Below are 18181 nucleotides of genomic sequence, written 5' to 3'. Positions count from 1 at the left end.
TCCTGTGAAAGCCCAGTGTTTTCTGTGAAATGATCATGTTGATTTTTTTTACAAAAGCCAAGCATAAAAATTGTTCACAGCTTGAACTGTACCTGCAGGCTGCATTCAATTGAAATTCAATTGAAATTCATTTGAAAAGGAAACAATATTTTCAGGCCACAATTTTATTTTCTCTCTCTCTCTCTCTCTCTCTCTCTCTCTCTCTCTCTCTCTCTCTCTCTCTTTCTCTCTCTCTCTCTCATTAGTTCATTTCATTGGTTGGTTGTTTTTCCCATACAGGGTCCTTTTTAGCCCGATTGGCCTTAAACTTACTATGTAGCTGAAGGTGACCTTGAACCCCTGATTCTCCTGCCTCTGTCTTCAAGTACTGGTATATAACCTAGACCACTGTTTTGGCTATGCTGACTGGCCAGTGAGCCCACAGGATCCACATGTCTCTGCTCTTTTCCCAGTTCTGGCTTATAGGTGAGCGTCACCATGCTTAGCCTTTGGATGAGTGCTGAGAATCCAAACTCTAGTCTTCATGTTTGCATAGTCAATGCTTTACCCAATCAATGAGCCATCTCTCCAGCCCCAATCTTGGATAAGTTCCCTAAACTCTGACCTCTATTTTTCTTGTTTTTGAATGAGGAGAGGGATAGCACCTACTGAATACATGAGGATTAAATCATATTGCTATATAAGTTTATATACCTAGGAACATAGTAAGGCCTCACTCCATGTTAGCCAGGCCTTTGGCCTCTATTTCTTTATCTTTAGGTATGTGGTTATGTGGAGTAGACATTGTTTACTGTAGTTAGGAAGTAGTAAATGCTGATCCTGTGGTTTTTTGAGGGGGTGGTGTTTGTTTTGTTTTATGTGCAATAGAGGTACAGTGAGATGACAAGAGCATTTCTGTTTAGAGCCTCAGAAATTTCTGTCAAGGTATCATTGTTGAAAACAGGCCAGTGAGTTGGTATCTCAATATTCACAGCTCCTTGGAGCCTGAAGTCAGAACTCCAGTGCTCCTATCTTGGTCATGCTTATAGAAAATAGGTTGTAAAGATTTCTGGATCCCATCGATCTGCAGGTTGTCCCTTCTACCTCCTTCCTCTTTGATCCTGGTACTCAGGAGGCTGCTGAAGGGCACTGGAGTATGAGCACTTCCCTGATGACGGGCTGTGTCCCTTCCGAGGGATCTGCCTTCTAAAGCAAATGCTATCATGGCCTGACTCGCCATAAGCATCTGGGCTCAGGTGCGGAACAGCAGGTCCAGCCCCTCATGGTAAATCTGATTTCCCCAACCTTAGACCACATTCATCCTTTATGACCAACTTCACATCCGGCCTCTCCTTTTACGTGGTCAAAGAGGACCAGGATCTCTTGTGTCTATTGGTTGAGTCAGCCCAGGTCAACCACACCTGTCCACTGCTTATAATTTCAGCATGGCACTGGCCAAGTGATCACATAGTCATAAGTTCCAGAAAGCAAATTCCTACATTTTCCTGTGCTTGAAAATCCTCTTGGGCTGCTCTGTGTAATTTGACAGGGGCTAGCCATATGACACCTTGGAGTATTTAAAATACGTACAGGCTTTAGCTGAGCATAGTGGCACATGCTGACTATCACAGCACACAGGCGACAGAAGAAGGAGGAGCAGAAGTTCAGAACTTCCTTTGCTGTGTAGTGAGTTCAAAGCCAGCCTAGACTATGTAAGACTACATCTCAAAACAAAACTAAACTATATGTAGTCTGATCTAAAATAAGTCGTTAATATAAAATACACAAGCTTTCAAAGGCATAATAGCATGAAAAGAATGTAAACTATTGTAATAATAACTCCATGGCTAATATAAACTGAAGTAATATCTTGGATATATTGGCTAAATACACTACATGGTCAAAGATTATAATTATCATAGGTATTTTATGATGGCCAGTGAGCCCACAGGATCCACATGTCTCTGCTCTTTTCCCAGTTCTGGCTTATAGTTGAGCGTCACCATACCTAGCCTTTGGATGAGTGCTGAGAATTAATTAATTTGACTAACTAAATTAATTTCAACTATTTCTTATGTTATTAATGCATTTTCTAGAAATTTAAAACAACATGTGTACATATGTATATGTATTTCTATTGTACATGGAATATCTAGAATACTCCTTTCTGTTAATAAAAAGTCTGGCTGGCTTGCTGGGAGCTTCTGGAGGCTTCTGTCTCCACCTTCCATCTCCCTATAGTTACTCACTGGGATGGATGGCTCTATGTGTGTCTCCCATGTGTGCATGTGCTCTGCGGGGCTGAACTTGGATCAATGATCTTGTTTAGCAAGTGCTGAGCCCCTGAAGGAAAATAGACCTCCTCCTCTGCAGTCACCTGTCTGCCAAGGCAGTGTGGGATGAATCCAAGGGAGGCCCCACTGGGAAAATGGTGGAGCAAGTGGGTGGCCATCTTCCCCAGCCACTCTGGATGCTGCCCAGGCAACCACTTCTTCCTCTCCCCACCCAGATTACTGAGATCAGCAGGGCCCAGAGGGTGGGAGCAAGGGACAGAATTTGGGGGGCCTTACTGCCCTGTGGACTGCATGCTGATACCCACCCACAGCCCCCCAACTGGCTCACAAGTACCCCCAGACACATGCAGAAAACCACGCTGTGTGCTCCTGTAGTTTTTTATGTTGGTGACTGTTCAGAACCACACAAGGGTCTAAACCAAAAGAAGTCAAAATACGTTTGGAGGTTGTGAGGAGCTTGTCTACGGGAGGGCAGTGAAGGAGCCTTCTGAGGCTTGGCTTGGAGATGCAGAAGCTACAAGGTCACCCTGGAGACATCACCGATGTCTGTTTTCCTCCATTCTGAGAAACCATTTAAGATTCTCTCTTACTAATGAGCAAATTAATAGAATCCAATCACTACCATAGTCAAGGTACTTAAATCAGTGAAGAAGAGATTCTGTGGATAAGTTGTACATGGAAAGAGAAAGCAGATGTTTTTCTCTTTTATTTGCTATTGCCAAAATTGGATTTTCTGAAAGCCCCCATTGTCTTTGAAGACTTTATCTAATTTGCAATGTTCTTTTCCAGATGGGGAAAAAACAGCCCATTGGAAACTCTGAGATAAATCGTAGCTATTTGTTGATTTGATCAGCCCTGCAACGGTTACTATAGAAACCTGAGTTCTTTGAGATGCCCTTTAGCCACAAAACAGAAACTTGATGTGCCCCCAGGATGGATTCTACTTCTTTGTCCCTAAATAGCTACTTACTTGCTTTCTGAACTAATTGATGTTAAGGGGGTAAAAAAAAAAATCTATTAAAAGGGCATCAGTCAAGAGATATTTTAATGTTTGTACTTCAGCTTGGTTTTAGAAGCAAAATCTTAAGCCCAAGTAGGATGATTTAGAAATTGTTTTCATTCAATCAGTTGTCAATAGCCCTTAGCACTGAGCAACCCCAGAGAAAGTCTCTGTTGGTCTCAGCCCAGGCTGGTCATCATGGAAGGGAAGACAGTGTCTGTACGGGAGTCCTCGTACTGGCCATGCGTTCTCAGATTAATTTGGAGATACAATATATAATTTTGTTGGGAAACTAAAAGAAATAAAGACTGTCCAGTCTAGCTTTTTTTTTTTCTTTTTTTTTTTTTTTTTACCATCCTAACAAATCCCTGAAATAGCATGAAAAGCCTTGTGTTGTAGGCATGACTTTGTGGGTGGATGTTCCTGGGTGAAGACACTGGCAAGCATAATGCTAGACGCGCCCTCCCTCCCTCCCTCTGTACCTAGGCTCTGGTGACCACAGAGGTCAGGGTGTGAATGAGAACCCAGGATGTGTCCCTTCATTTACAGGAACAGGAGAGGGGAGAGAAGGGAGAGTGCCCCTTGGCACGAATGGACACATTGAGAGTAAGCCCTGACGTTTTTATGGCTCTGTCTCAGGACCAGAGCAGAATAAAGGTGACAGAAGTCTCAGGGTAGAAAAGCCCAAGTGGGTCTTTTTACTGAAGTGCTTACCACCAAGAGGACCTGAGCTTAGATCCTGACCCAGCACCTAGAGAAAAAGCCTGACAGAGGCAGAGCAAGACTGGGAAACATAATTCCCTGGGGGCATGCTGGCCAGTCAGCCTAGCCGAATTAGTGAGATACGGTTCAGCCAAAGACCCTGTCACCCAGAAATCAGGTGGAGAGCAACTGAGTAAGACACCTGACATCAGCCCTTGGTCTCCACTTGCATATGCATGCATCTGCATGTGTGCACACACACACACACAACACACACACAAACACACACACACACGCACAACCCAAGCCAGGCACTCAAGTCTGTAGTATGAACTACCATTGAGGATGAGGCAAGGATTCAAGACTAGCCTGGTAGACGTGGTGATGGAGAGAGCCTTCGTCCTATTTGTGACTGAATCAATCTGCATCTTAATAAGATTGCTAGGTACTCATTACATCTTCAGTAGTGCTGATCGACAAACAAAACCCAGTGGCTGATGACTGAGCAGACTCGTCTTCTACAGCTGCAGGGAAGTGAAGGGAGTTACCAGAGCAAACAGGGACCCACACCAAACTTCCTGCCTTTGCATGACCCGTGAATTAAGAATAATTATGTTTTGAAATGTCTTTTACCCACAAATCAAAAAACTATAATGTTGTGAGACATGAAAATTAGGTGAAAATTAAATTTCCGTGTCACTAAATAGAGTTTCTTCACAGGGCCACAGTCACTCCTGTGGGCACTTTGTCTGGGGATGCTTTAGTCTGTGGAAGGCAACACTACCGGGAGTGTGTGGCCTGAAAAGCCTTAAATCTGTACCCTCTGGTCCTCTACAGAAGATCCAGGATGCCAGGATTAGCAGGCCTGGGAAGGGTGTTAAGAGCATCTTTGTGGATGGGAAAGGAACAGCCCGGAAGGAACACAGTTGCAAAGTCAGTAGTGCAAGGACTCTGGTCTCCTGTCTGAAATGGTGCTTCTTATTTCCTGCCTCTTCCTCTGCTCTCTTCTGCACCTTTCTGAGCATGTGTGTGTACACGCGCGCACGCCGTGTTGATCCATGCGTCTTGGCACTGGCTTATTTCTGCCTTCTCCTCCACTTCCCTATATCCCAAGCACATTAATTCTATGTAGACTTTGATGTAATCCTCAAGCTTCTTGAAGTTGATTCCATTATACAAACTATGCTTCCAACTTCAAGGTTCCAATGGATGTTTTTGTTGCTGGTTGGTTCCTTTTAGTTATGTTGGAGATTAAAATCTCTACGCAGAAAACCAAGCTTTGGTGGTAAGAATAAAATACCTTATTTTGAGAACAGCTCTAGATTTGTAAGCTCTGACCTAAAGATTCATAGTTACAAGATGCAGAGCCTCCCAGTTCAGTAGACCAAGCCTTACCACTCCAATGTCTCAGCCGTCTGCCCACTGTTCTCATCCTGTGGGTTGCAATGCCTTTGGGGGTTGAATGACCCTTTCACTGGGGTCACCTAAGACCATCAGAAAACAGAGATACTTACAGTATGATTCACGACAGGAAAATTACTGTTTTGAAGTAGCAGCAAAAGTAATTTTATAGATGGGGGTCACCACCACGTGAAGAGCTGTGAACTGTGTGAACATCACAGTGTTAGGATGGTTGAGAACAAGACATTTTCTGCTCATTGGATCCATTCATGCTCAAGGATGCTATGGCCAGTCAGGCTGTGAGAATTGGCTTATGAAATGCAGGCTCTCTGGTTTTCTTCTCTCTGAAGCTACCTCACACTGATGGATCTCTCTTGCTGCTCCTGTCTCTCCTCATATAAGAAGGTATTGGTTAATTGTTCCTAATGTTAACCCTTGGGATGGCAAAGCTTTCCAGTCACAGTGTACTTCTAGACAGTAGAGAGCTGAAGGACAGGGAGCCTGGTGGCCTGACCTTCAGTTAATTGGGACGGGCTAATGTGTGTGTGTCTCCCTTCAGTTAACTGGGATGGGCTAATGTGTGTCTGCCTTCAGTTAGCCAGGATGGGCTAATGTGTATCTCCAGGTTTGTTTCACTGGGAAAATCTCAGGCATCACGAGTTCCTCGAGAGCCTCCAAATCCTCAGGAAAGCAGATTTTGTTAGGAGCATGGGGACATGCTGGAGATGTCACTCAGATGGGAGGAGTGCTTGCTTCAGGTGTAGGTGTGTGAATGCACCCTGGTTTGATCACAGCATGCGATAACATAAACCAGGCGCAGAGGAGGCATGTGCCTGTAATCCTAGCACCCGGGAGATAGAGGTTTAGATCTTACAAGTTCAAGGTCACCAATGGGCTACATACAAAGTTCAAGGCCATGCTGACTTACAAGAGCCTTTGGTGGGTGGAGAGTCACAGGGCCAGGGGTAACTTGAACTGGGAAAAGAAAAAAAAAACTTATGTGGATTGTTTTATTCTAACTTTTGAAGAGTAATCAGTGTGTAAAACCATTGAGAACCCAGCTATGTCCTCTCAGGTGTGTGTACTAACAAGAATGCTGTATGCAAATGAGTGTAACTACCATTCAAGGTTACTTTCAAGAGCTCTGTCTCCTGTGCTATCTTTTAAAAGCCTGTTTCAAGGTGCTGAGTTTCTTTGATTCCTTGGTAAAACAGCCCAGTAGCCCCTTCTGTTCTCCTGAAAGTAAATGGTTCCCTCTGGCCACTTCAGGCTGTGGCAGTTTCTGTTTACAAACACTTCCGGTGGATAAACCGAGCTGATGGAACTCTCAGAGCCACCTAAACCTTTTACCTCTGTGATGTGACGGGCCTAAGACTTGTGCCTTTGTCCTTCTAACTATGTTGGACACAACCCTTCTAGGAAGAAGTCATATTCAAATCCTAAGGCTGTATTTCCTAACAGACAGGAGGACAGAACACAGACATGGCCGAACAGGGAACAACAGGGAGGGCTGAGGCTGGCAAGATGGCTCAGCAGCAGTTTCGGCCCTATACCAACCACCACATTCCAGTTCCGTGGGACCCAGTGCTGCCTTCTGGCCTCCACGGGCACCCGAATGCCCTTCGTGCTCATAAATGCATGCAGGCACACTCACATACACATAAACAAGTATTTTTTTAAAAATAGAGGAGGTAGGGGAAAATGAGTCAGAGCAAAGCTATCGGCTCTCCAGATCTCCCTCCCAATGGGTAAACTGAGGCTCTTCCCAACTCTGGTGGACTGCTACCCCATCTCTGAAGAGATCCTTCCTCTCTGCGGCTGGTCGCTCACTCTCGCTTCCCTTGGCATTCCAGGAAGCAGCATGATACAGTAGCAGGAAGTGTCACATTCCTGAGCTAAAGCCTGGCTTTGCCATTGCCAGGCTGTGTGGCCTTGGCACTCTGTCATTTGGCTGGCCCGCCTCTCTAAGTCCAATACAGAAGAGAGAAAAGCCCCAGGCTTGTTAACCCCAAGGACGGTTAAGCAAGTACATATGAAAGATGCTTAGGACAAGGCCACTTCCTGGGGTTCTCCCTACACCCTGACCCCAGGAAGTAGGAAGCAAGAGTCTGCCTGTGATACTCTTTTCCACAGTAGCCATCTCTAAGGGAACTCAAACTCTTTTGCTACCTGGGTCTGAAGCCCCCATTTGTACGCTGGATATCATGAGTTGTTTTTCTTATCGCTGTAACAAAATGCCTAACAAACATCGAGTTACGGGAGGAAAAGTTTATTGAGGGAACAGAGTCCATCATTGTGCAGTAGGCATGGAGGAAGAGGGTGAGGAAACTGGTCACATTGCCTCTGGACACAGGAAACAGAGGCTGGAGAGGAAGTAGGGCTGGGCCCATCCCCACTGACTGGTGTCCTCCAGCAAAGCTCTCCCTGCTAAATGTTCCAAAACCTTCCCAAACAGGGCCACCAGTGGGAACCAAGTATTCAAACACATGAGCTTGTGGGGACAGTTCACATCCAAACCACGCAAATCAAGGCAGCAGGTGGATGGTTTGCTCCACCCTCCACAGGGGACAGAGAGGCCACGTGGCTCAGTTCACTATGTGTTACACCACAGAACCTCTTCCCAAAGTGCCCTTATTGTGTGTATTTCTTGTGCCCATTTCATGATGGGTCCTAGAAGAAGCACCCTACCTTGTTCTGCCGGAGACAAGAAATGTAATTGATATGGGGGTGATGCATCCCGACACCTCAGCAAAGCTAGAGTGCAGCCACCCCTCACACCTCAGCATGGCTTGGCTCTTGCTCGACCACAAACTAGTCTTTACCTTGTGGGCTTTTCTGAAAACAAGTTTGTCAGCAACTAGCCCAGGCCTGCCCCTAGAGACTGTGTGTGTCTCCCAGCTGACAGGCTACACAGAAATAAGCAGGATCTTTGGTCTCAGCAAGGGCCATGGATGAGTGGCCACATTTGCACAAAGCTGATGGCTTGGGGCGGGGAGCGGGGTACGGGAAGCAATACCACATGTCCTATTTTTTATCTGAGATCATCTTTCTGTACCCCACACTGTCCCGGTTCCCAGCACAGTATCTATAAAGGTTGAAATCACACATTGGTAAGATCCCATTGGCTCTTTCTTGGACTACTATTCAAAAGGCCCCATCTACTCTTGAAGCCTATGGGTCACACGGGGAGGACCCAGGACTTCTGGGAGGTGTCGAGCTTTTCTGCCTGTACACCTTCCCTCTTGCGCTGGCGGCTTCTCTCGACCCTTTAACCTGCTTCACTTCAGCTTCTCCTCTCGGCTACAACCTGCAACAAAGTCTACACCTCAACTTTCCAGAACCTCCCAGGACCCCCAAAAAACCCCAGAGTGCCACAGAAAAGTGACCCCCCCAGCAGTCTCTTACACCAGGTTGGTGCCCTCCTACACACACACACACACAGAAAAAGGTATGGCTTTACACCTCTGTCTTGCACTGAGACTCCTCCTCCAGAATCCCCCATTCCTCTGAAGACCAATACTGGCAGTAGAACCCTGGGAACTTACTGCCTGGCTCTCTGTGTGTCCACCTCTTTGGGAGTCTTCCTGCTGAGGCTCTGTCTCTCCCTCTCTAACGATCCTAAGTCTCTTCTGATACTGCTTGCCACCTGTCATCGATAGGGTTCCACGCTGCCATTGAATCAACTAAAGGTTGGGTGCAGTTCATCTATGATGAGGTAGCATTTCAGTCCATTTTACAGAAGACAAAACTGAGGTCCCAGAGAAAGTCAGGATGCCCTACGTGTCATTCCAGTCTGTGACTGGGAGGGTTCAGCACCCATGTGCTCAGCATCACTCCTTCTCTGTGAGCTGGCGGCCACAGAATTCAGAGAGCACAGAGCAGTGCAGCTGCAGCCAAGTCCTGGAAGCAGGTGTCTCATGGAGCTATGATTAGATGTGGGCGCTTTAAAAACCAGGATGGTTTTAAAATGTTCCATGTGCACGGGCTAAAACAGAACATTCTGGAAGGTCTGTGCTAAATTTAATGGCCGTTGGCCCTCCTTTTCAAAATGCTTGTTCCTGTCAATTAGAGACATTTTAGAAAATCTTTACATTTCAGTGATTGAACAAGTGGATCCAGCATTTCAGAGGCAAACTCATAAAATTAAAAACAACAACAAAAACAAGAGAAACAAAGACCTCTGTGTAAAAAACATAGGTTTGAGCCCCTTTAGTGGAGGACCCCTTTGGGGTTGGGGGTACGGCATGGCACTCTGTTCCTCTTTCCTAGCTATACAACCACGGAGGAAAGCAAGCTTCCCTGCCAGTCCTGGCTTGGACAGCTTGGGTATTTGTTTGGCTTCTTATTGCTAGTCAAGTTCTAGCCGAACATCCCAATATTGACTTTTTCATTTGAATCCTGCCCTCATGTGAAAACAGCCACCATCTCTCACTATTGGGGTGAGACGATAAGTCTCGGCCCACTCAGGGGTCCCTGGCAATGCCCACGGCCTCCCCCTCTCTTCCGATCCACTCTTAGTTGTGTGGCTTTCGGTGTCTGAGTGCGGAAGAAGGTTTTAGAACATTCAGAAGTCGCAAATGCTCTATTATCGTGTGGGGTTTGCAGGTTCCTATAAGTAAAGTATCTGGCGATTTTCAAAACTCCCACTGACCCTGGCAAATGCTTGCCTCGCTCCCATCTGAGTGGTTCCTGACATTTCTATAAAGGTCTGTCCGGCAAGATGGACTACTTCATTTGCACCACTTTGCTTTGTTTATCGGGACTCCACTGCCACAGGCTACTCCCCTTGAATCTGGGGCAAATCTTAGGCAAAAGGTCTTCATCAGGGTGCAATCGCTCCAGGAGCTGAATACCACAAGAGGGCAGTAGAGGCTGGCAAAAGAAAGACTCCCTGCACCTTGGTGAACACAAGCCATAGCAGAAGCAGAAACTTGCCTGGGCCTCTACTTGTTCATGAACAGGAATGGCAATGAAATGGTCACTTCACGCCCCCAGTTGCTCCCGATCTTAGGCAGAAACAGTCGAGGGTCGTCAGTGCAGGTCTTGTTGCCTCCTTCCATCTGTTCTTGCTTGCCTGGGAACTGTTTTCTCAGTAACAGAGAATTCCCTGTCTTTAAAAAGCATTGCTGACAGTCTGGAAAACCATTTTGGACAGCATGTGTGAATTCAAGAGACTCCGACCCTGCAAGCCTGTGATGATGATGTGATGGTGTGTGGTGGTGATCCCAAAGGGGACAGCTCCTGGCAGGAAAAGCAATGCATTAGTGTGAGGAGAGTCAAACTTAATATGTCACAGCCATTCCCTAAGGTGGGCATCGCACAAATCTGCTGTCAGCCCCAGGAGGAGGGGGCAGGGGAATAGACTACATTTTCAGGGATGGAAACACCTAGAAAAGGTAAAATTGGGATGCTCATTAAAACAGGACCCTTCGGGGAATCCCAGGATCCTCCCAGAGCAGCCAGAGAGGACTAAAGACAACAGCTTTCCAGGGGCCACTTACCAGGTGAGGCAAGTTAAGCCGCTTCCAGGAATAGCCAGGTCTACCCTGAGGACTTAGAGGCAGTTAACGGTTGCTGGTGGGGGGAGGGGCACACCCTCCCCCAAGAGCTATTGGCAGTTAAAGGTAACTGGGGGCTGGGGATGAGGAGCAGTTGCTCTTAAGGTGCCTGTGCTCCTGTTAACTCAAAACTCAGTCTGGTCACCAGAAAAGGAAGGGAGGAAGGAGCAAAGAGAGGGGGAGGGAAGAGAGCCTTGAAAGTAGAATGGAAACCAGTGAGGGAAAAGCAGGGATCAGAGGGACAGGAGGGGAATAGGAGATGATGGGGGGGGGGGGTAGGACCAAAATACTCTGTATACATGTATGAGAAAGAGATGAGGCAGGCTTACTAGGCATGCCATCCGTCACTGGATGAGTCAAAGAACATGAAGGAAAAACAGATGGCCATAAGGAAAATAACAAAATGACTACTAGAAATGCCAGAGGCTTGGTAGAAAACTAATGAACCGCCACCAGGGAAAGATCTAATCAATATTTCCAAACAGCGGCAATCACCTCAGTGGCTCTGTCCATAAAAACAGTTCTCATTAAGGAAATGGCTTTCTGTGTATTCCCTGTCCTTGTGCTTTGGTTAAAATGCCACCTAGTTTGGTGACACTGCCTTATGGTCCTGTGCCACGTAGGGACTCATACGTCACAGAAGAGACTGAATGATAACTGAACTCAAGTGTGTTGAGAAGGTTTCAGCTTTGCAGTCCTGGTGAGTTAGCCAGGGACACAGGTATTCTATCAAGTTACAAGTGCAGGATTAGGGGTGTAGCTCTTGTTGGCGGAGTGCTAACTAGCTTTGAACGCTCTGAGGCCCTGGGTTCGATCCCCAGCACTGAAAAATAAAATCTATGAAAGTGTAAGAGGTCCACTGCAGTTGGAAATCAATGTCTTGAGAATCAATGCACCCCCGAGACCCACCCCAGCCACCACCTGTCGCTCTGACTCTCAGCCTCACGCCCATCCGTCTGAATTTGCTATCGGGGTGGTACATGCATCTTCATCTGCATGCAGGTGACTTTGTTATAGGTAGGATCCCCAGAGACCCTTCCAGGGCTGACGTAATCCTGGGGAGCATGAAGTGTACACACCTGTGATCTCCCGGCTTGGGAAGAAAACTCCCAGTCAGCGGGTGTTAACAGTCACCCAGTCCACCCCCAAGTGCAAGTATGTAACTACAGCATGAGTAAACAAATAAAAACCATGCAGTGAGAAGGACATAGAGTGACATAGGAGGTGGCCTGCCCTAGGGGTAGCCGCTTGCTTTCCGTACAGGTAAACTTTTCTTCTGTTGCCATTTGCTCGGCTGCTGTAATCAAACCACACAGGCCACGTGCCTTACAGACATGATCCACTGCTCACTGTCTTCAAGGCTAGGGGGTTCAGGGTGAAGGCACAGACAGATTGGTGTCTGCTGCGTAGACGATCCCTTGCTCCTGTGTCCTCGCCTGCTGGAAAGCACAAGACCCTTTCACGAGGACACTCACTGATCCAGTTATGATTGTGGAGGCCTTGTGAGTTAATTGCCTCCCCTAGTTCCCCACATCTTCACGTTAGGGATTAGGGTTTCCACGTGTGAATTTGGGGCATAAACATTCAGGCCATGTCACCTTCCCAGACTGTTCCTTCTGGTATGTCAAACACAGAGCCCAACAAGCTGAGGATAACTGTGAATATGCCCTAACACAAAATCATCACCTTACTTAAAACATTAAGACGTGTTCGTGTGTGTGTGTGTGTGTGTGTGTGTGTGTGTACAGGTGTGCGTAAATGTTTTTAGATCCAATTGTAAGGCTCTAGAGCAGTGGTTCTCAACCTTCCTAATGCTGCAACCTTTAATACAATTCCTCATATTGTGGTGACCCCAAACCATAAAAGTATTTTGTTGCTACTTCATAACTGTAATTTTTCTACTGTTATGAATCATAACGTGAATCTGATATGCAGGATATCTGATATGCAGCCCCTGTGAAAGGGTCATTTGACCCCCAAAGGACTCTCGGCCCTCAGGTTGAGAGCCGCCGCTCTAGAGCATGAACTTTGAGATGATGACATCATTTCCGGGTATCAAAGGTGGACACACCTGCGTGAAGACCGTCTCAAAGCCAGAGTGGAAAGAACGCTGCTAGACGTCTCAACCAACATATACACATGCCCTAAGAGACGCCAACGCCTGTCTTTTGGAATCAGGGTGTCCTGATCCTTTAGTCCCACCTCCTCTTGCTCATCTTCCCGTCTGTCCTCATACGGTTGGCCGTGAGCATCACCAGCCGTGTCCCATCCAAACCTCCTGACTTGATTCTGCACCTACTAGGGAGTCTGGGAACAAGAAAGAGATTCATGAAAAACCTGCCTGCTATAGAAACACTGAAAAGAGAGACAACCCAGGTGCCCCACAGCAGGAGAGTGAGAGGTTCCTAATGAGTGGCCAGGAAGCGCAGGTTACAGCGTAATCTCATGTTACATAAGATGTGAAAATGCAAGACTGTAAGACATCTGTAAGATGTTCACAGGGATAGTCTCTAGATGATAAAATCATAGGCACTTAGTTATCTTTCTTTTTAAAAAGATGTATGCATCATAAATTTTTAAATGAACATATTTTATTTCAAGAAGAAAAAGCCCTGCCTTTTAGAAAATGTTATGTGAAGGGACATTTACTCATTCATCCATTCGGAGCTTTTGAGGTACACCATACCCCAGACATGTCCTAAGCTCTGAAGATAGACCAGAAAGAACTCAGCAGAAGACCTCAATCTCTTTCCAGTGCAGAGAGAGAGGGAGGACCAGAAACAGAGCATAAAGAGAGCAAGCAGCAGAAAGAGGAGGAGGGACACAAACCACAGGAAATAGGGAAACAGGGACAGTTGACAAGGTGAGTGGGGGGAAGGGGGGTCCTGAGGTCTTAAGGCATCATCTGCAGACTAGAAGGAAGATGGGTGGGGTGTACCTATGTAGGTCACAGAATCAGAAAGCACAGAGGCCCTCAGGGCAGAATGCTTGGCCTGTTCCAATCGATGAAATGAGATAGCCAGAAAACAGTAGGCTTCTCATGTACTTTACTGTGTTACCAAGTGAGACCCTGTAATGGCCACTAAGTAGCATCTTTTTAACCTGTTGCCTAGCAACTGAGTAGTGGCAATAGAAGTCAGGACTCATAATTGGTTGGAAACACAGGCACTAACCCTAGCTAACAGGTCCCTCTAGCAAGCCCGCCCCAGGTCCTCATGATTTGCTTCTGAAGCATTCAGTTGCTCTGAGCCAGTACTGCAGCATGCACAGGTTGCTTGTTGGCTCTCCTACCATGCCTCTGCCTGGAAATTTTGACAAGAGGTTCTGGTTTCTACAAGCTCTAAGACCCACATTGGAGTGTGAGCCTAAGTCTCCCAGGGGTCCTAATGCACGGCCTTAGAGGCAGGGTGCTGTGCTGCAGCCTTGGTTCTGCATAGCACAACGACTTCCACAAACCCTATCCTGCTTCGTGGAGCCTTGTCAGTATCCAGATAATGAGCCCAGAGCATTTCCATCATGAAAAGGGAGGGGGGGGAGAAAGAGGAAGAGAAGGAAGAAGAGGAAGAAGAATGAGGAAGGAGGAAGAAGAAGGAGGGGAAGAAAGGAGAGGAAAAGGAAGAGGAGGAAAGAGGAGGAAGAAGGAAGAGGAAAAGGAAGGAGGAAGGAGGAGGAAAGGAAGGAAGGAGGAAGAGGAAGTAGGAGGAGGAAGAATGAGGAAGGAGGGGAAGGAAAGAGGAGGAAGAGGAGGGGAAGGAGGAAAAAAAGGTTAAAAAAAGTGTAAGAGAATTCTACAACAGTTTGTGTATTTCCATGGTTGGGCACCATCGGCCTGTCTACCCCTGGAATGTCAGAAGTAAATAGACCCTTCCATGGCTGTCAAGTTCAATGGCATCACTATATGTAACACTTCACATAGCTTTGATAAATATATTCATCAAAGCCATACTTGCACTAACTCTTGGAAACACTTCTATTGAAGACACATTTACAAAACAAGTATGAATCAGAACATTTAAAGTGGGGCAAAGTGGAGTAAGACACTGGTCGGCATTCTGGAGGTTACCCAAAGGACCCCTGGGAGACTTAGGCTCACACTGCAATGTGGGTCTTAGAGCTTGGAGAAACCAGAACTCTAGTCAAAATTTCCAGGCAGAGGCATGGTACGAGAGCCAACAAGCAACGACAGACTCATCACAACTCTTATTTTTTGGGGGGAGAGGGGTCTGTTTGCTTGTGTAGCAAACCTAGAGTACACTGGGTATACACAATGCAAGCAAGGCAGGGTATGGGTGGTATTAACTTAGCCCTTTGCCATGGCTACTACCAAAAGTCAAACTGTACCAACTCTGCTGCTCCAAATGGTTTAACATGATAGAAAATGTGTGTCTTGGGCTGGAGAGATGGCTCAGAGGCTAAGAGCACTGGATGCATCTCTAGAAGTCCTGAACTCAATTCCCAGCAGCCACGGGGTAGCTCACAACCATCTATAATGAGATCTGGTGCCCTCTTCTGGCCTGCAGGCATACATGCAGCCAGAACACTATACATAATAAATAAGATAAAAGTAAGAAAAAAAGAAAATGGGTATCACCCACCACACAGTTCTTCATATATTTAATGTAAGTTATTGCTATTATTATCATTGTTTTATGGATTTTTAAGTCAGAGTCTCATGTAACCCAAGCTGCCCTGAATTCCTGATCCAGCAGCCCCTGCCTCCTATGTGCTGGAACTGACTTTAGGGTTACACCATCCACACCCCACAGTGTGAGTCATTTGGCATGGATCTCATCCTGGTTTTAATTTGAAAACCCTGCAATAATGGGCTGGGTGCACAGAGTCCCTCACATTACACAAACAAGTGACTGGGCTCAGGATGGGCCACGCTACTTTACTTCCAGCACATGTGGAAGGGGCTGGCAGTGTTGAGACTCATGTTGCATGGTCTGTTTGCCCCCGCCCACCCATAGCCCTTTGGGGGCTACAAGAATGCCTCTGTAGTTCAAAATGAGATGTAGTAGTAGCTGGTTATTAGCTCATTTCCCCATGAGGGGAGGACACTGACTGGATTCAGAGTCTAGAAATCCAGGTGACATCATGAAACCAGGCTTGACAAATGTTCAGGTGCCATCTTTTAAAGAACACAGATTCCCCAGGTGCAAGTTATTCTAGTCAAAGTCAATAGAACATGCTGGTTTTGTCTAAGGATGAAAGGATAGAGCACAGGAAAGTTCTAGCATTTAGAATTACCTTCCTCTATTTTACAATATTAAGGTGTTGATTTTTTTGTTTTGTTTTGTTTTTGTTTTTCGAGACAGGGTTTCTCTGTGTAGCCCTGACTGTCCTGGAACTCACTCTGTAGACCAGGCTGGCCTTGAACTCAGAAATCCACCTGCCTCTGCCTCTCAAGTGCTAGGATTAAAGGCGTGTGCCACCATCACCCGGCAGGTGTTGATTTTTTTTCCTTTTTTGGATAATTTCTATACTGTTTTGTTTTCAAGATAAGGTCTCACCATGTAGCCCTAGCTGTCCTGGAACTCGTTCTGTAGTCCAGATTGGATTCAAACTCAGAGATCCTCCTGCCTCTGCCTCCTGGGTGCTGGGATTAAAGGCATGTACTACCATGCCCGACTATAAGCTTTTCAATAAGGTCTTTTCCTTAACCTGTCTTAGCCCATGCTGCAGAAAGCCCCATTTCCTCTCCTGCTGTCCCCTCCCCTGAGAGGCCATGAGGCCCATGGGAAATGCGCAGCCTCCAGACAGCACACAAACATGTGCAAGGGCCACAGGGAGTCATAGCCCATTTTCTGGTGCTGCAACAAAATACCCAAAGCTAGCCAATATGTAAATTAAAGAGGGTTGTCTACCTGTGGTTTTGAAGGTCCAGAAGCAAGAGCCAGTGTCCGCCTGCCCTGTGGTGAGGCCTGACATTATTTCAACTCAGGCAGAGAATGGAAGGGGCCTTCTGAGCACCCATCTTCCCATCACTGCCTGCTGTCAGCCTCTGCCATCGGAATTCTGTTTGCTCTCGCCCCAGTGGGGCACCTGCTCATGTTGGTCCCTGTTTACATTGCTGTAGTAAAGGATGCCAGCGGGTGGCCTCAGGTTTCTGAAATCTCTGCAGTTTGGCAATCAGCTCCAGCTTTATCCCTACACACTTATATTGATTTGATTTGCACTCTTGGTGAGGTCTGTGCTACACTCATGACAGCCAGAGTCAACAATATGCAAATCTCTCAGTCCTGCTGTAAAGTTAGTTGCCAAGCAACCCATTCAAAACTGAAAGGAAGAAATGGCAGGCTCGGAAGCAGGACTTATTATGGGATGGGAGTACCTTCCAGACTGTGACCCCAGGAAGAAGAGAAAGTCAGCTGTTCACACCATCTGTTTCCTGACCAGAGACCTTCTAAGAGGCCTCTAGAGCCGTCCCCAAACCGCCCCCCGACACACACACACCTGATACAGCTGCTAAGTATCCCTGGCTATCTTCTTGAACTCCATAGTATTTTGAATCCCTCCTATGAGTGGGGCTTGCCCAAAGGTAGGCCAAGACCAGCAGAGTTGAATTACTTATGGATTTTCCTGTTGCTTTAGGAAACTCAATATCCGGAGGTAGTTTGGTGTCCTTACATAACCAGTCCTGCAGATGGCAGTATGGAGATGTCTCTGAAATGCTCGGTAGGAAAACCAGGGCCACTCCAGCTGGCAACACTTGAATAAAGATTCCTCGGCCATTTGTACCTGAGGGCTGGCTTGGGCAGGGGTGAAATCTCACTCCACCCCATGGGCTGGGCCCCTGAGCAATCAGCTGTCCATCTTGGGTGCAGTTAGCAATGCTACCTTGTCTTGATTTGGATCCTGTGAGCAGAGCACCCTCACCCCAAATTACAGAATGAGCCAGCTCAGAGTACTTTCAGGGGGAGACTTTTCCTGAGCAGTGTGAGCCTCGATTGATCATGCCCGCATTCCCACCCTAACACCGTGAGGGATTGTCTTCACTGATGTAGGAAACCTGGCTAATAAAGAAACAAACATACAAACACACATTTTCCCCTGGAGCTAGGACCCAGCCTTACCGAGGCATCTGTCAGTAGTAAGCCTCACCCCTGCACCCCCCACCTCCCCACACATACAATGTCTCCTTACCTCCTCTGCCATCTATCCGTTGACCTACTGTGGTGGTTGGAATAATAACGCCCCTTTTCCCCCCAGACTCGTGTATTTGAATGCTTAGTCACTGGGAAGTG

The 18181-nt window shown here is 46.8% G+C and overlaps 1 protein-coding gene across 1 annotated transcript in view; it reads left to right on the top strand.

Annotated features, from left to right (window-relative positions):
- The window catches only part of Prkca (protein kinase C alpha), a 406878-nt gene that overhangs the window by 336525 nt on the left and 52172 nt on the right, over nucleotides 1-18181 (top strand). The window lies entirely within an intron of this gene.

The sequence above is a fragment of the Grammomys surdaster genome, unplaced genomic scaffold, assembly GCF_004785775.1.
Source record: "Grammomys surdaster isolate TR1022 unplaced genomic scaffold, NIH_TR_1.0 126906, whole genome shotgun sequence".
NCBI lineage: Eukaryota > Metazoa > Chordata > Mammalia > Rodentia > Muridae > Grammomys > Grammomys surdaster.
Note: the sequence above shows the minus strand (reverse complement) of the source record. Positions and strands in the feature narration are given on the sequence as shown.